The 15,203-nt window shown below is 42.5% G+C and overlaps 1 protein-coding gene across 10 annotated transcripts in view; it reads left to right on the top strand.

Moving 5' to 3' along the window:
• ADAMTS12 (ADAM metallopeptidase with thrombospondin type 1 motif 12) overlaps positions 1 to 15,203 on the top strand; it is a 395,312-nt gene that overhangs the window by 188,543 nt on the left and 191,566 nt on the right. The window lies entirely within an intron of this gene.

The following is a 15,203-nucleotide window of genomic DNA, read 5'->3' as shown; positions in this document are numbered from 1 at the left end:
CCTACATTGAAGCTGGACTGATTCTAGAACTAATGCTGGAAGTTGTATTATATAAATTATTGATATCAATGCCTTTATCATTTGGCCAATTCTCTTCCTCTTGTAAAAACAAAAAACCGTCTAAGTGGAGAATGATGCTCTGGTTATGTATCAAGTTAATAATACTCTATGGGATGGCTTATGGGAGACTTAATCTATCTGTTTTTAGCCATCTGTGAATGCCCAGAAAATCCATTTGATCTAGTGCATGTACTACAATATCCTTTAAAGATTGAGGTTGGTGGTTGTCACTGTCCTTTAAATTGGCATTAGCAAGAAAGTTGAAAAAGGAAAATGACAGGAATGTTTTGGTTTTGTGGCTGTGGGGGATTGTCCATCTTCCTTTCAAATGGCTTAAGGCCATTTAAGACTATGGGGAAGGTACTGTGCTGATGGTTATGTGGTTTATATCTCCACATTTTATCTCCACAAGTTAGGTCTCCAGTTGGCGGTGGAACTCAGACAATAGTCCCAGTTGCCAGTTCTGATTGTGGTTATTTGGAAGGTCAAGGCTATGGGTTGTCTTTTGCCTTTATGGCCATCTTTTTAATTTTTTTATAATTTTCTTCTACATTTTTGAGCATATAAAATCTGAGGAGAGCTTCTCAGTAATTCCAGACCTCCAGATTTGGATAACCTCTTACTGATCCAAACTTGTTCTCAGGGGCTATGCTGGGTCAAGGTGGGGATGGGTGAGTGGTTTGTTAATGCCACTTCAAGGCAAACTCAAAGAAGTAAACACCATCTGTAAGGCAGATGATACCACTCTAATGGCAGAAAGCAAAGAGGAATTAAAAAGCCTCTTGATGAGTTAAAAATCTAGCTTAAAACTCAACATTCAAAAAACTAAAATCATGGCATCCAGTCCCATCACTTCATGGCAAATAGATGCAGGGGGGGAAAGTGACAGATTTTATTTTCTGGGGTTCGAAAATCACTGCAGACAGTGACTGCAGCCATGAAATTAAATGACATTTGCTCTTTGGAAGAAAACTATGACAAACCTAGAGAACATATTAAAAAGCAGAGATATCGCTTTGGAAACAAAGATCCAAATAGTCAAAGCTATGGTTTTTCCAATGGTCATTTATGGATGTGACAGTTGGACGGTAAAAGAAGGCTGAGTGTGAAAGAATTCATGATTTTGGACTGTGGTGCTGGAGAAGACTCTTGAGAGTCCCTTGGACTGCACGGAGATCAAACCAGTCAATCCTAAAGGAAATCAACCCTGAATATTCATTAGAAGGACTGATGCCGAGGCTAAAGCTCCAATACTTTGGCCACCTGATGCAAAGAGATGACTCATTGGAAAAGACCCCGATGCTGGGAAAGATTGAAGGCAAAGGGCAAAGGGGGCAACAGAGGATGAGATGTTTGAATGGTGTCATTGACTCAAAAGATGTGAGTTTGAGCCAACTCCAGGAGATAGTGAAGGACAGGGAAGCCTGGCATGCTGCGGTCCGTGGGTTCATGAAGAGCCACACATGACTTAGCAATGAACAACATCAGCAATGTACTGTTGTAGCATATGTCGGAACACCCTTCCTTTTAAAGGCTGAATACTATTTCATTGTATGTATTTACTGTTGTGTTGTGTTGGTCACTCAGTCGTGTCCGACTCCCTGCAACCCCATGGACTGCAAACACCAGGCTCCTCTGTCCATGCAGTTCTCCAGGCAAGAATACTGGAGTGGATTGCCATTTCCTTCTTCTTGTATTTACTATGTTTTGTTTGACAATGTAGGAAGTTACTTTTTAAAATAAATCTCAGTGTTGGAAATTTACCCATCTCTCTCTTGCTTCTGCCAAAAAGAGCTTGGGAAAACAGTGAGTAAAAATTATTTGCTTCTAAGTTCTGCTTCCTTGTCACTTTGCTCTAGTGGGTGAGTAACTGACATATTCTACAAAGTGAGGGCAGAGATGGGATTAGAGTCATGGCTTTCCCCAGCCAGTGGAATTAAATACGACTTAACTGAAAATGAGAGGAACTAGAGTTTTGACCTGTAATGAACATCATGTCTTTCATTGCAAATAGGAATGAAGAAAACAAAATAATACTTATTGTGACTCTGGGACACACCAGGCATTATGCTTGAGGTTCATCCCACGTTCTAATTTATTCCTTCCTAGAGCAAGTCTGTAAGTCAGACTTTAGACAAAACAGCAATAATGAAAAGGCCTTGGACTAATATACAAGTTCCTTGAATTCTAAACAAGTGCTATGCAATAAAAAAACATACTGTGAGTCACAGATGCAAATAACATATGTAATTTTCAATTTCCTAACAGCCAAGGTAAAAAAAAAAAAAGAGAGAGAAATAATGAAAAGAAACAAGTGAAATTCATTTTAATCACTTACTTAGCCTGAGATATCTAGAATTTTATTATTTCAATATGTAATCATTGTAAATTGTTAGTGTGATAATTTACATTCTTTTTTTGGTTGCCAACTCTTTGGAACCCAGGGTGTATTTTACATTTACAGCACATTTCAATTTTGACTTGTCATGTTTTAAGCGCTCTATTGCCGCATGTGGCTGGTGCCTGGGAATTGTCCTGTGCTCCTCTGGGCCACGGTGTTCTTTCCACTTCACACCAGTGAGTGTGTGTTCAGTCTCTCCCTTTATACTTCATGTATCTCTAGTTCCTTAATGGACATACTAGCTCATAACTTCCAAGCTCTCTACCAGTCACTTATTTTCATAGAAGAATGGCTGGCTTATTACTTAGAGGGAATATTTCCTTTTATTCCCCTTAATTTTGCATTTTCCCCAGGTCTATTTTTCTACCTTTGGAGAACCAGGAAATGAATGAATAGACAAATTGGGTAGATTTATACTTCTCAGTAATTACATAGGTGATTATGTGATTGCTGTTGCTAGGGGAGCATTTTAGATGGTTGGGGAGAATAGCCTTTGGTTACTTGGTTAAAAGAACAGACATTAACAAGAGAATTAGAGAGGAAAGTCAGAAAAACATTGCTATTAAATTATAAAATTGTGGTGCAGAATATAAAAGGGAAAGTCTTCACCATATTTTTGAAGTTTATCTTTCTAACTATAAAAGCAATACAATAGAGTGAACAAAACAAAAAATTACCCATAAGCTCACTTTCTCTAATGAGCTTCTGAGAAATTTCAAAACTAGAGGGAATTTCAAAACTAAACTCCTATTTTATGGGTTTCCTTGTCCTTTAGAGTGAGGAAGACACCTCACTTCAGAATAGTGTTTCCTTTGGGAAGCAGAACTTGCCCAGTTTGGGCACGTGTGCATGTTCGTTGTTAGTACTGCTTTGGGGTTGGGAGCTGGAGGTGGGTAAATGTGCTGACAGAAACATAGAGGTTGAGAAGAAGGAGCAAATGACTGTTAAGGTGATGGCTCATTTGATGTTGAATGGCATGTCTCCTGAATGAATGAAAGGGTCCCAAGGAAAGTAAAAGGAGGTTGAGTGCAGTATTTATGGGATATGGGTCTTCTATTGGAACCAGCCCCTGACCATCAGCTGGTGGCCTTGAGTATCCTGGGCTGTAGCCCCGGCACTGCATGGATAGATTCTGGTTCTCTCTGTGAGTGACTTTCTCTTGGTCCAGGACACTCCCGCTGCAGGTTTCCAGATCATTCGTCCTCTTTGGGCCATTGATACCTTCAGCATTTGAAATACACATGACCTTGAACAACACAGGAGTTGGAAGTACAGACCCCTGTGCAGCTGAAAATCTACCTACTGCTATCTCTGCCTCCCAAAAAAGGAGCTGTTCGATGGCTCACCCATGGGTAGGAAGCTGAAACCATTTGGATAGAATCAGGACACAAAACCTAGTTTTGTTGATTCCACACATTGTGATCTCTAACTGAAAGCAAACTTCCCCCACCAACCCTGACTTAGTTAATTTAAAGAACCGTTCTTGGCTTCCCTTTGCTCAGATGGTAAAGGATCTACCTGCAATGAGGGAAACGTGGGCTAGATTCCTGGGTTGGGAAGATCCCCTGGAGGAGGGCATGGCAACCCACTCCAGTATTCTTGCCTGGAGAATGCTCATGGACAGAGGAGCCTGGAAAGCTACAGTCCATGAGGTTGTGAAGAGTTGGACACAACTGAGTGACTAAGCACAGGACAAAATGAAAATATAGGTACTATGTTTGAAAAAAATCCATGTGTAAGTGGATTGGTGCAGTTCAAACCTGTGTTGTTCAGGGATCAACTGTATTCAAGTGATAATTCCTCCCCAAAATGAGGAGGAGAGACAACATGAAGGGGGACTCGTGATACTGACATGGTCCTTGCCTGGTACTGACATGGGCAGGGAGGGCTTTCCTGATAATGCCATGGTCCTTCTCCAGTGTCTGCCCCTTAACAGAACCCATCCTGTATAGGCAGGCCAGGGTGATTTTGAAGCCTGTCATCAGACCTGTGAAGGATGTATCCTGTCACCCTGGATGTATCCTTTGTCTTCAGACAGCTATTTAAGACCAGTTCAGCACTTACAAATTCATGAATCTCGTGGAGCCCAAATGAACCCTTTGGGTGGCATATGTACTTGCAGCTTCTCTAAAGTAGTACTCATCTTTGTCACTGTACCAAAATCAGGCCAAAAGGGACTCACATTTGATGAATGAATAGATGAATCAGATTAGATTTACTAGAATGTGAATGCCATTACTTCCTGTTTTCTTTACCTCTCTATGCACAACCCTTCTCCCACAAATCATTATTAAGTGAATGAATCCATATACTCATTCAGTAAATACTTATTGCCTATTAAAGGATGCCCTCTGTGACTTCCCTGGTGGCTCAGACAGTAAAGCGTCTACCTACAATGCAGGAGACCCGGGTTCAATCCCTGGGTTAGGAAGATCCTCTGGAGAAGGAAATGGCAACCCACTCCAGTACTCTTGCCTGGAAAGTCCCATGGATGGAGGAACACGGTAGGCTACAGTCTATGGGGTCACAAAGAGTCGGACATGATGAGCGACTTCACTTAAAGGATGCCAGGCTCTAGGCTGAGTCTTGAGTTACATGGATGACTGAGACACTGGTTCAGTTCTTCCTTGTATAGAAAGGCTTCCTTCTCAGGATGTTGCTCTCCAAAATGGCAGGCTCATCCACACAGAACAAAAATTAAATGAAACAGAGAACTTGGAAATAAGGGAATAAACAATAACAAGTCCATTTACTTGCTCATTTGATAATAGATAAGTGCCCTTGATTCCCAACATAAATAATATTCTGACCTTTATTAGAAAAAAGCAAACTGCAGAGTCCCTCTTTTTGTCACTAGTCACAAGAGCAAATTGATCCATGATTGCAACTGATACAAAATCCCCTAGGATTATAATTGATATCTCCTGAGTTCTTGCCCTGAATTCCTTTCTCAGATCTGTGATATCCCAGAGAGCTAAGGAAAACACACACACAACAGTGTATTCACTGCCTTTAGGGTATTTAGAAAGCAAATTCTTATAACACACTTGGAAACTCTATACTCTGTAATGTTTCCTTATTAAAGAAACACTTTTATAAAGTAAATGTACTAGTGAGGCTGAGTTTTACCATGAAAAATGACACAAAGATATTGGAGACTAGAAGCCCCTAGTCTCTACTTTCAGTATGGAAAACCTAAAAGCTCTGGATAAAGAGGTTTGAAAGAGAGTCCTTTTCTTTAAATACAGATAGTGGAGTAGACATGAATGTGAAGAAAGAGGAAAAGACGGAGGGAGGGAAAAAGGAAGGAAAGAAGGAAAGGAAATAAAAGAAAAGAGGGGAAAATGAGAATACAGATACCAGAGGTTAGCCAAATGCAGAATACAGTGGCTTCCTGGAGCTCTGAGCTCTGGAGTTTGAGCGTCCACAGGTCAGGTCCTGAGGATGAGTTTCTGAGCTCACAGAAGGTGGTGAAGTATGGAGAGACTCATGCATAAAGCCCCAGCTTTGAAAACGTGTCATTCTCAGTGAATGGGTGTGCTAGGAACCAAACCAACCAAACTATTAAAGAAAATACCTGCAGAGGAAAACTGTAAAGAAATGTCCCAATTTGGGCCCAGGGCTGGGTAGAGGAAGGCCATGTACTCTGCCAGGAGAATAACAGAACATTTTGAAGCCTGTACAAATCTAAGTTGTTATAGTAAAATTTTTATGCAAGACATTATATTGATGTAAAATTAAGCATTAGCAAGGGGAAAAGAATTGCAAATACATCCATATGTATGTATATTGTACACACATGCTTATGTAAATATGACCAGATATAAATATAATAAAAATGATCTCATCAGGCTGGAATTGTTCTGTTGTTGTCTCTCAAAAGTGAGGCAGATGGTTTCTCAGGGTCTCTGTAATCTCTTTCTCTGATTAGTGCACTCACAGATTTCTTTACTCATGACTTATAGCCTGACTGTTGCTTTCTTGCCAAGTTAACATTTTTTATCCAGGGACTCTGGGGGTGCAGGAAGAGCTTAGACCTATTTAAGCCCTGGAGTCAAGTTGGTGAAATATCAAGCAGTTATGTGTGATCTGAGAGATAGCTGCAGCGAAAGTAGCTGACTGTTATGTTTCTTATTAATAGACACAGTGAGCCTCTGATGCCACTGGGTAGAGAGTTAATAAATGAACAATATGCTAGGCATCACCCAGAATTTTCTTGCTGCATTTAAAAATGCATGTGAATTGAAGTTTCCAAACTACCTTGGTACTTTCAGATCTCTTAGGAAAACCATACACAGAACTCATGGAATTGTTTTCTCCAGAACAAGAATGCACCTGTAACCTTTATGAATACAGTGTTTCTAGAAGCTATTGTGTTGGGTCAGTCTTATTCCTGCTAGTGACAGAGTGGAGGTACTAAAAGAGAACCCACTAGTTATTTACATTTAATCAACTTGCTGAGCTGAGGGTTTAGATCAAATGTTACCATTTGGAGAAGAAAGCAGCTCCCTTCCTGAGTTGTAAATGAGAAGAGATGCTTACAAACATGGAGGGGGTGATTAATCATCATATCATTCAGGATATGTTTATGTGTAGCAGAAAACCCCATATAAGTTTTATTTATTTAAAATATTATTGTTATTGAGTGCAAAGAACTATGTTTTTAGATGCTGGAGATAAAGGAGCAAACAAAATAGTCCTTTTTTATTCTAGATGAAAACTAGACCTTTATTTATCATTCACATGAGTGAAATCTGGAGATAAAATGTCCGAGGCTGGTATAGTGCTCCACAATCATCAGAGACTCAGACTTCTATCATCTGTCTTCCATCTTGTTCCATCTTCTTGGATATGTGGCTTCTGCTTCCTTGTCCAGACTATCCCAATGCAGACTAGGAAGGAGGAAGAAGAGAAGTATCCATGCCTTCCCTTTAAATTCTGCAAGTTTCATGTAGCACTGCCTCGTATCCCATAGATCAGAATTTAACTGCAAGGGAGGCTGGGACATTTAGTTTTTCTTCTAGGAGGCCAGCTTCCCAGCAAAAATTCAAGGAGAAAGAACAAATATTGGGGCAACTGGTAGTCTGACACAGTCAGTATAAAGGCAAGCAGAAATTGCCTTAGACATGACATGGTATTTGACATGGTAGTTTTAAGGACCTGATACAAATAACAGAGAAGGGACAAATGGAGAAGGGAAACTATGAGGATAATCACCTTAGGTTGCCCACCACCTTAGAGTGGCCTGGATCTGTTTGGAGAGCACCAATTCATTTTTCTGTCTGTGTCAGTGCTTGGCTGCAAGTCTGTGTGAGCATTGACAAAAGCCTGTTAAATAGTTTGTACCATATTTATTGAGCATGTAATATGTTTAGAGAGCTCAGTAATCTTTAAAAAGTACAGCCAGAAAGGGAGGTAGATGTGGAGTTTCAGAGTGGCCCTTTCCTTAGAAGGTCCTGCTGAAGCTCAGCACCAGCCCTGGGTAAATGGTAAGATGGTCCCATGCTGGTCCGTCACCCATATCCCCACAGATGGAAGATAGCTCCATTCTCCAAGAGACTCATCTCCAGTCTCTTCCACTGCCTCAGTGGCTCTACTTATGTAATAGGTCTTTCCGGTCCATCAATATGTAAACCTTCATTAAAACCTCAAAGAAAGCATAAGCTACTTAAAGCAACCTGGATTTCTGTTCTCTCTGTAGCTTCTGGGCAAGACTTTTTTCCCCCTTTATTTTCATGCAGATAATTTTAGAATAACAGATTCTTATAATCTAAAGAGCCATTTAATCTAACTTCCTTCCTGAACTTGTCTTCCTGAAAGCTGTATTTCCCAAGTAATGTGCCATGGAAGTCTCAGTTTTAAGAGGAGTTCTGTAAACAGTCCCAAGATCAAGAATCCCTGGGAAACAGTGCCAAATTTCCCATCTGGAGATTCCCAATATTGTTAGCTTTTATAGGCTGGTAGAATTGCATGCTGCTGCTGCTGCTGCTAAGTCGCTTCAGTTGTGTCTGACTCTGTGGGACCCTAAAGACGGCAGCCCACCAGGCTCCCCCATCCCTGGGATTCTCCAGGCAATAACACTGGAGTGGGTTGCCATTTCCTCCTCCAATGCATGAAAGTGAAAAGTGAAAGTGAAGTAACTCAGTCGTGTCCAACTCTTAGCGACCCCATGGACTGTAGCCCACCAGGCTCCTCCGTCCATGGGATTTTCCAGGCAAGAGTACTGGAGTGGGGTGTCATTGCCTAAAAATGTAAATGTGTGAGAATAAACTCTTTATTGATACCTGCAGAAAAGGAGAGTTCACCACTGAGGATCTAGAGCCTAACAGAAGCCTTTCATGGTGCTTTGGGTCCCTGGTGGCTCAGATGGTAAAGAATCCACCTATAGTGTAGAAGACCTGGGTTGGATTCCTGGGTTGTGAAGATCTCCTGGAGGAGGGCATAGCTACCCACTCCAGTATTCTTGTCTAGAGAATTCCAGGGACAGAGGACCCTGGCAGGCTGTAGTCCATGGGATTGTAAAGAGTCAAACACCACTGAGCAACTAACATTTTCACTTGGGTGTGTGTGAAGGTCCCTGACTTATTCACCTATCCCTTAGTCACGAAGCTGAGGAAAATGTATCACCAGAATTCTACCAATGTTGAAGTGTGCTGGAACTCATTATCCACTTGGTTGATTATTCAGTTTTTCTTAGTCTTCCTTCTGCGCCCAGTTGCCTCTTCTGCATCTGGTCTTCGTGGTGAGAAGTGCCTCAGTACATTTTTATTAGAAGATAAGGACGGGAAAGATTAGATTTCGAATTAGGGGATTAGATTTCGAATCAGGGGAATTCCTCATCATTCCAAATGTTAGTGATGAATGAAAGTGGTAATTTACAATACAATACTAATGGATTAAAATGTTTATAAATTCTCATTCTGATTGACTCTCCAGAGAGATCTCAAAGCCTCCCTTTTACTTAGACTTGATTTGGTTTCTATGTTGTTATTTAAGGGAGTTTCACATTTCCAAAGTTGTCCACGATTTCCTTCCTCTCTTTTGCTGTTCTGAGTGAAGTTAGGACTTCATCAGGCGAGACCAGTCAGCCCTTGGAGAGTATGTTTCATCTTATTTATTCAGGTGCTCATATTTATGTCCACACTCCTAAACCTGGGGGGGTTCTTGCTTTTGACATCTACTAGTTACTAACACGGAGAAGGCGATGGCACCCCACTCCAGTACTCTTGCCTGGAAAATCCCATGGACGGAGCCTGGTGGGCTGCAGTCCAGGGGATCGCTAAGAGTCGAACACGACTGAGCGACTTCACTTTCACTTTTCACTTTCATGCATTGGAGAAGGAAATGGCAACCCACTCCAGTGTTCTTGCCCGGAGAATCCCAGGGATGGGGGAGCCTGGTGGGCTGCTGTCTATGGGGTCGCCCAGAGTTGGACACGACTGAAGTGACTTAGCAGCAGCAGCAGCAGTTACTAACACTTAGATTCATGTAGCTGCACTTGTTGATCTTTAAAGACAGCTGTTTCCACTTTAGTAGTGGCCAGTTTTGAGAAATGGATAGTCTGTTACATAAGTGTAAAAATATTTTTAGTTCTCATTAAAAGAGGTAAACTTTTTTTTTTTAATGAAAATGAATTTCCTAGCTGAGACATTTCAAATCTATCCAAAGCCAGCCTGAAGGACACATAATGATGGTGGCTCAGCCATCATTGCTAAAGGACATGGCCCCAGCATTGACATTCAGGTCTGTTGGGAAAGGCCGCAGTGTCCTGCTAAAAAGGGGATCTGGTTGCAGGTGTGTGATGGCAGCCAACTGTTGACAGCTGTGCATGGGTAATGGGAAGGTGTGCTGGTTCAACTCAGCACCAGAGCTGAAAGGTTACCGAGAGATGGTGTCGTCTGGTGGCCTAAACCTGTGCCACGTGGAACCCCTCTCAGGGTCATCTCAGGGTCATCTGCCACCGGATCGTAGTCACGGTCTTTTCCATGCTCTTTGCATAATCTTTGTTTGAAGAAAGTGTTCCGTAGCTAAAATAAAAATTTAAAGTAGGAGTTCAGTTCAGTTTCCTGTGCATGAGGGTGGAGTCAGGGATGGTGAGAACATTTGTCCAAGGTTCTGGGACTTGCAAGTGGCTCAGTGCAGAAGTGGCCCAAGCCAGGCCCACAGGGAGTGGGTGGTGGTCAGCGGTGGTCTCAGGGACTTCCCTGGCTGTCCAGTGGTTAAGACTTTGCCTTCCAATGCAGGCAGGGTTGATTCAATCTCTGGTCAGGGAGCTAAAATCCCACATTCCTTGGGACCAAAACATAAAAAAAACAGAAGCAATATTGTGACAAATTCAATAAAGACTTTAAAAGTGGTCTGCATCAAAAAATCTTAAAAATAGTGGGCCTGGATAAGCTGTCTAGGTTCTGTTAGACTTAAGGCATTCTTTTTCCTTTTTCCAGGCAAGTCTTGCCTGGGAACTTCATTCCCAGCTCCACACCACAATTTAAATGGGATTCAGACTGACTTGTCTAAAATGCTCTTATGCTGCTTAACGGCTATGAGGCTTTGGACAAATTTGAATAAATATAACCTCTCTGAGTCTCATTTTTCTCACTTAAAAATGATAAGAATAAGACTTACCTCAAATATTTGTTGAGAATTAAATACAGTTGACCTTCCATAACTGCAGGTTCAACCAACCAGAGATTAGCCAACCTTGGCTAGAAGATACTGCCCCCTCCGAAAAAAAAAAGCCTAGAAGATTCCAAAAAGAAAAATTTGAATTTATTGCTCATCTGCAACTGTTTGTGTAGCATGTATATTGTATTTATAACTATCTACATAGCATTTACTTTATATGAAGTATCACAAGTAATCTAGAGATAATTTAAAGTATACAGAAGGTTGTGCCTAGGTTATATACAAACATGATGCCCCCTTATATATAAATTACTTGAATAATCATGGATATTGGCAGCTGCCAGGGTCCTGGAACCAATTCCCTATGGATATTAAAGGATGACTGCAGTAAATATCAGATCTAAAAAAAATTCTTCACAGGCCAGGCTCTCCATCAGAGGTGGCTGTTGGTGTTTGTGTTCTTGCCAAGTTGTGTCCCAAGAATTCACTCGTGCTGGCGGCAAGAAGGTGGGAACAAGGGTGCTAGGTCTCACTTATCTGGAAGCTACAGAGTATGGCCTGGAGAAGACTAACTTGAGAGGATCTTCTTGGGGGAAATTGGTTCTCATACCTAGCAGTAGTTCCAGTTAAAGGCCAATATCCAATCAGTGGTAAACCATTCTAAGCTAAACATTCTTCTAAAACTCCTTCTCCATGGGAACTCTGAGAAAAGGCAGCTGAAAAGAATCCAGATGAGGGAAAAGTTGAGTCATGGTAGGAGACAAATCCTAGAAAAATTCCCTAAGCAGAAGTGGTAGCCTCTGGAAACTACTGGCATGCTAAACAGGCACTCTCTAGTACACAGGAAAATATAATTTCCAGAGTCTTCTGCTCTGTGTTCACTTTCCCTGCTTCCTGATGATACTCGAGCCTCCTCCAGGCAACTTCCTCAAGGCTTGGTCTGTTCCTGTCTTCAGGTAACCCTGAGTCTAAGACAGAGGTGGCAGATAATGGGCCTGCTACCTGTTGTTGTTCAGATGCCATGTCATGTCTGACTCTTCCTGACCCCATGGACTGCAGCACACCAGGCTTCCCTGTCCCTTACTGCGGGGAGCTGCCCGTGAGAACGGGGTCCTTTGTCTGAAGGACACAGCTCTGGGAGCTGCCTCAGTCCTTGAGGGTTTGCTTGCAAACATAGCTCTCTGTCCCGCCACCCCAGAGATTAGGCGCTTATTTACTGCAGGCACCTGGAGTTCTGTGCAAACTTCTCATGCACAGAGAAATGTTATCTGGTGTAAGAAATAATAACAGGGAGCCATTCCCATGCTCTCAAGATTTCTTGTGACTGTTTGTAAGATGTATAGGCTAACCAAGAAAAAATGTCAACTGTCTTGTCTTTCTCACGCTTTTCTGTATAAATATGAGATGTTGAATAAAGTTGGTGTCAGACTGCGTCCCTTCGTGGTGACGTGTCTGAACCTCTCGACCCCATCTTTGTAGTCTCTTGCTTTAGTTTCTTTCTTAGCCCCGCCGTGCACGTTCTCGGGACCTGATCGACTTTGCCGGCTGGCTCCGGCACCTTACCATCTCCTGGAATTTGCCCAGGTTCATGTTCATTGAATCAGTGATGCTAATTCAATCATCAGCTAGAATTGGTGACCTGACCATCTCATCTTCTGCCACCCACTTCTCTTTCTGTCCTCAATCTTTCCCAGCCTCAGGGTCTTTCCCAATGAGTCAGCTCTTGGCATCAGGTGGTCAAAGTATTGGAGCTTCAGCTTCAGCATCAGTCCTTCCAATGAGTATTCAAGGTTGATTTCCTTTCAGATTGACTGGTTTGATCTCCTTTCTGTCCAACAGACTCTCAAGAGTCTTCTCCAGCATCACAGTTTGAAAGCATCAGTTCTTTGGTGCTCAGCTTTCTTTATGGTCCAGCTGTCACATCCATATGTGGCTACTGGAAAGGCCATAGCCTTGACTATATGCACCTTTGTTGGCAAAGAATGTCTTTGCTTTTAATACACTGTCTAGGTTTGTCTACTACCTGAGAGAGTGCTAAATGTGAGAGAGCTTTGTGAAGAGCTGCTAAAAGCATTTGGGTAAAGGAAAAAAAAACTCAGTTATTTGCATTGCCCTAGTATCTCCAGGGCCTCCATTCTGCTGGTGCACAGGGCATCCTGGACATCTCAGCGGACGTTGCCCAGGTCCTTGCTCTTCCTCTGCTTCTGGTTACAGAAAGTCAGTCCTCTGTTAAGACTGGATGTCATCCTTACTTATACTGCCCCCTTGGCTAGATGTCTCCCCTTAAACACTTCGTGCATTGGCAGGCAGATTCTTTACCACTAGCACCACCTGGAAAGCCCAAGTTTATTAAGCCCAAGAATAAAATTTGAATTTATTTAGACCTATGATGAACTGTGGTGTTAGAGAAGACTTGAGAGTCCCTTCGACTGCAAAGAGATCCAACCAGTCCATCCTAAAGGAAATCAACCCTGAATATTCATTGGAAGGACTGATGCTGAAGCTGAAACTCCAATACTTTGGCCACCTGATGTGAAGAACTGACTCATTGGTAAAGATCCTGATGCTGGGAAAGATTGAAAGCAGGAGGAGAAGGAGACAACAGCGGATGAGATGGTTGGATGGCATCACCGACTCGATGGACATGAGTTTGAGTAAGCTCCAGGAGTTGGTGATGGACAGGGAAGCCTGGTGTGCTGTAGTCCATGGGGTCGCAAAGAGTCGGACATGACTGGACGTCTGAACTGATGATCGTGTCTCATCTCTTTTGTAAATATTAGTCAGTGCAGTGTGTCCTAACTTCACATAGGAAGCAAAATGAGGAACTAGGATGGGTTACAGAGCAAATGAGTGTAATCATCTCTACAACCCAGAAAGCACTGTGGGCAGAGGGCAGGACGTGGTTTTGATTGTCCCAATTCCGAGTCAGAGGCAGGGCCTCAGGAAGGGGTGGTGTTATAGATACCTTCAAAGAATAGGACCGACTAATAAATGGAAATTACAAGGGGGACATTCTAGCGCAGTGCAGGAGAAGACTGGGAGTTGACGTGTGCCCCCAGCACCAGAAGTCTTCAAGCCGAGGCTGGGTGGCCATCACCAGGGGTGAGGAAGGGGTGGAGAGGTTTCCTATTCTGCTTGCGTGCTCTTCCAGCCAGTGCTCCAGGGTCCTGAGGAGAGCAGGGAGCAAGTGTGTCACTGTCTTCCAGACAGAAATCTTCAAAGATTGGGGCTCTGCTTGTCCATTAGCCCAGGCTTCTTGCCTTATTTATTCTTTTGGTAAATTCATCTTTTGTCTACTCCCTAACTCCTTTTGGCTTCCCTGCTGGCTCAGCTGGTAAAGAATCCGCCTGCAATTCAGAAGACCCGGGTTTGATCCTTGGGTTGGGAAGATCCCCTGGAGAAGGGAACAGCTATCCACTCCAGTATTCTGGCCTGGGGACTGTATAGTCCATGGGGTCACAAAGAGTTGGACACGACTGAGTGACTTTCACTCATTCACTCACTCACTAAGCCATTCTGAGCCCATTGAAACCTTTCAGACTTGACCACCACTTGGCAGTAAGTTTCTCAATGTGTGAAGTAGCACTTCATTTTTGTTTTGGTTTTAAACAGACCTCTTTCGAGTTTCAGGGCAGTGCTTCTCAAACTTCTGGGAGTTTGAAGATGTTTTCAGTTTTCTTCCTGATTCTGTAACCTCTCCTGGGTTTTGCCTTCCAAACTATGATCCTCATATATTAAATCTTTTCTGAAACCTACGAGTCACCTTGAGAGTTTTATTGTCCTTTGCTAGATCTTCTCCAGCTCATTTTATACCTTCTTGGAATAGAATGTCCTGAACCGCATGCAGCTTCTCCAGCTTACATTTCTGCAGTTTTATGCATGTTTACTCTGTGGGAGCCAGTGTGGTGTATTGAAAATGCATGATTTTAGAGCAGAAAAAATTCTGGTTCTTTCACTGATACTATGGGTTGTGCAACTTTGGGGAAGTTACTTGACCAGCTGCTTTGAGCATCAGTTTCCACATTTGCAAGATGGAGATAGCAGTATGCATGTCAGATGTTCAAGAGGATAAGTGACTTGGCATTTTAAAGCCCAGTACCCTGCCTTGCATTCAGTA

Source organism: Bos grunniens, chromosome 20, assembly GCF_055505025.1.
Source record: "Bos grunniens cultivar Pamir isolate PY7600 chromosome 20, Bosgru_T2T1.0, whole genome shotgun sequence".
Taxonomy (NCBI): Eukaryota; Metazoa; Chordata; class Mammalia; order Artiodactyla; family Bovidae; genus Bos; species Bos grunniens.
Note: the sequence above shows the minus strand (reverse complement) of the source record. Positions and strands in the feature narration are given on the sequence as shown.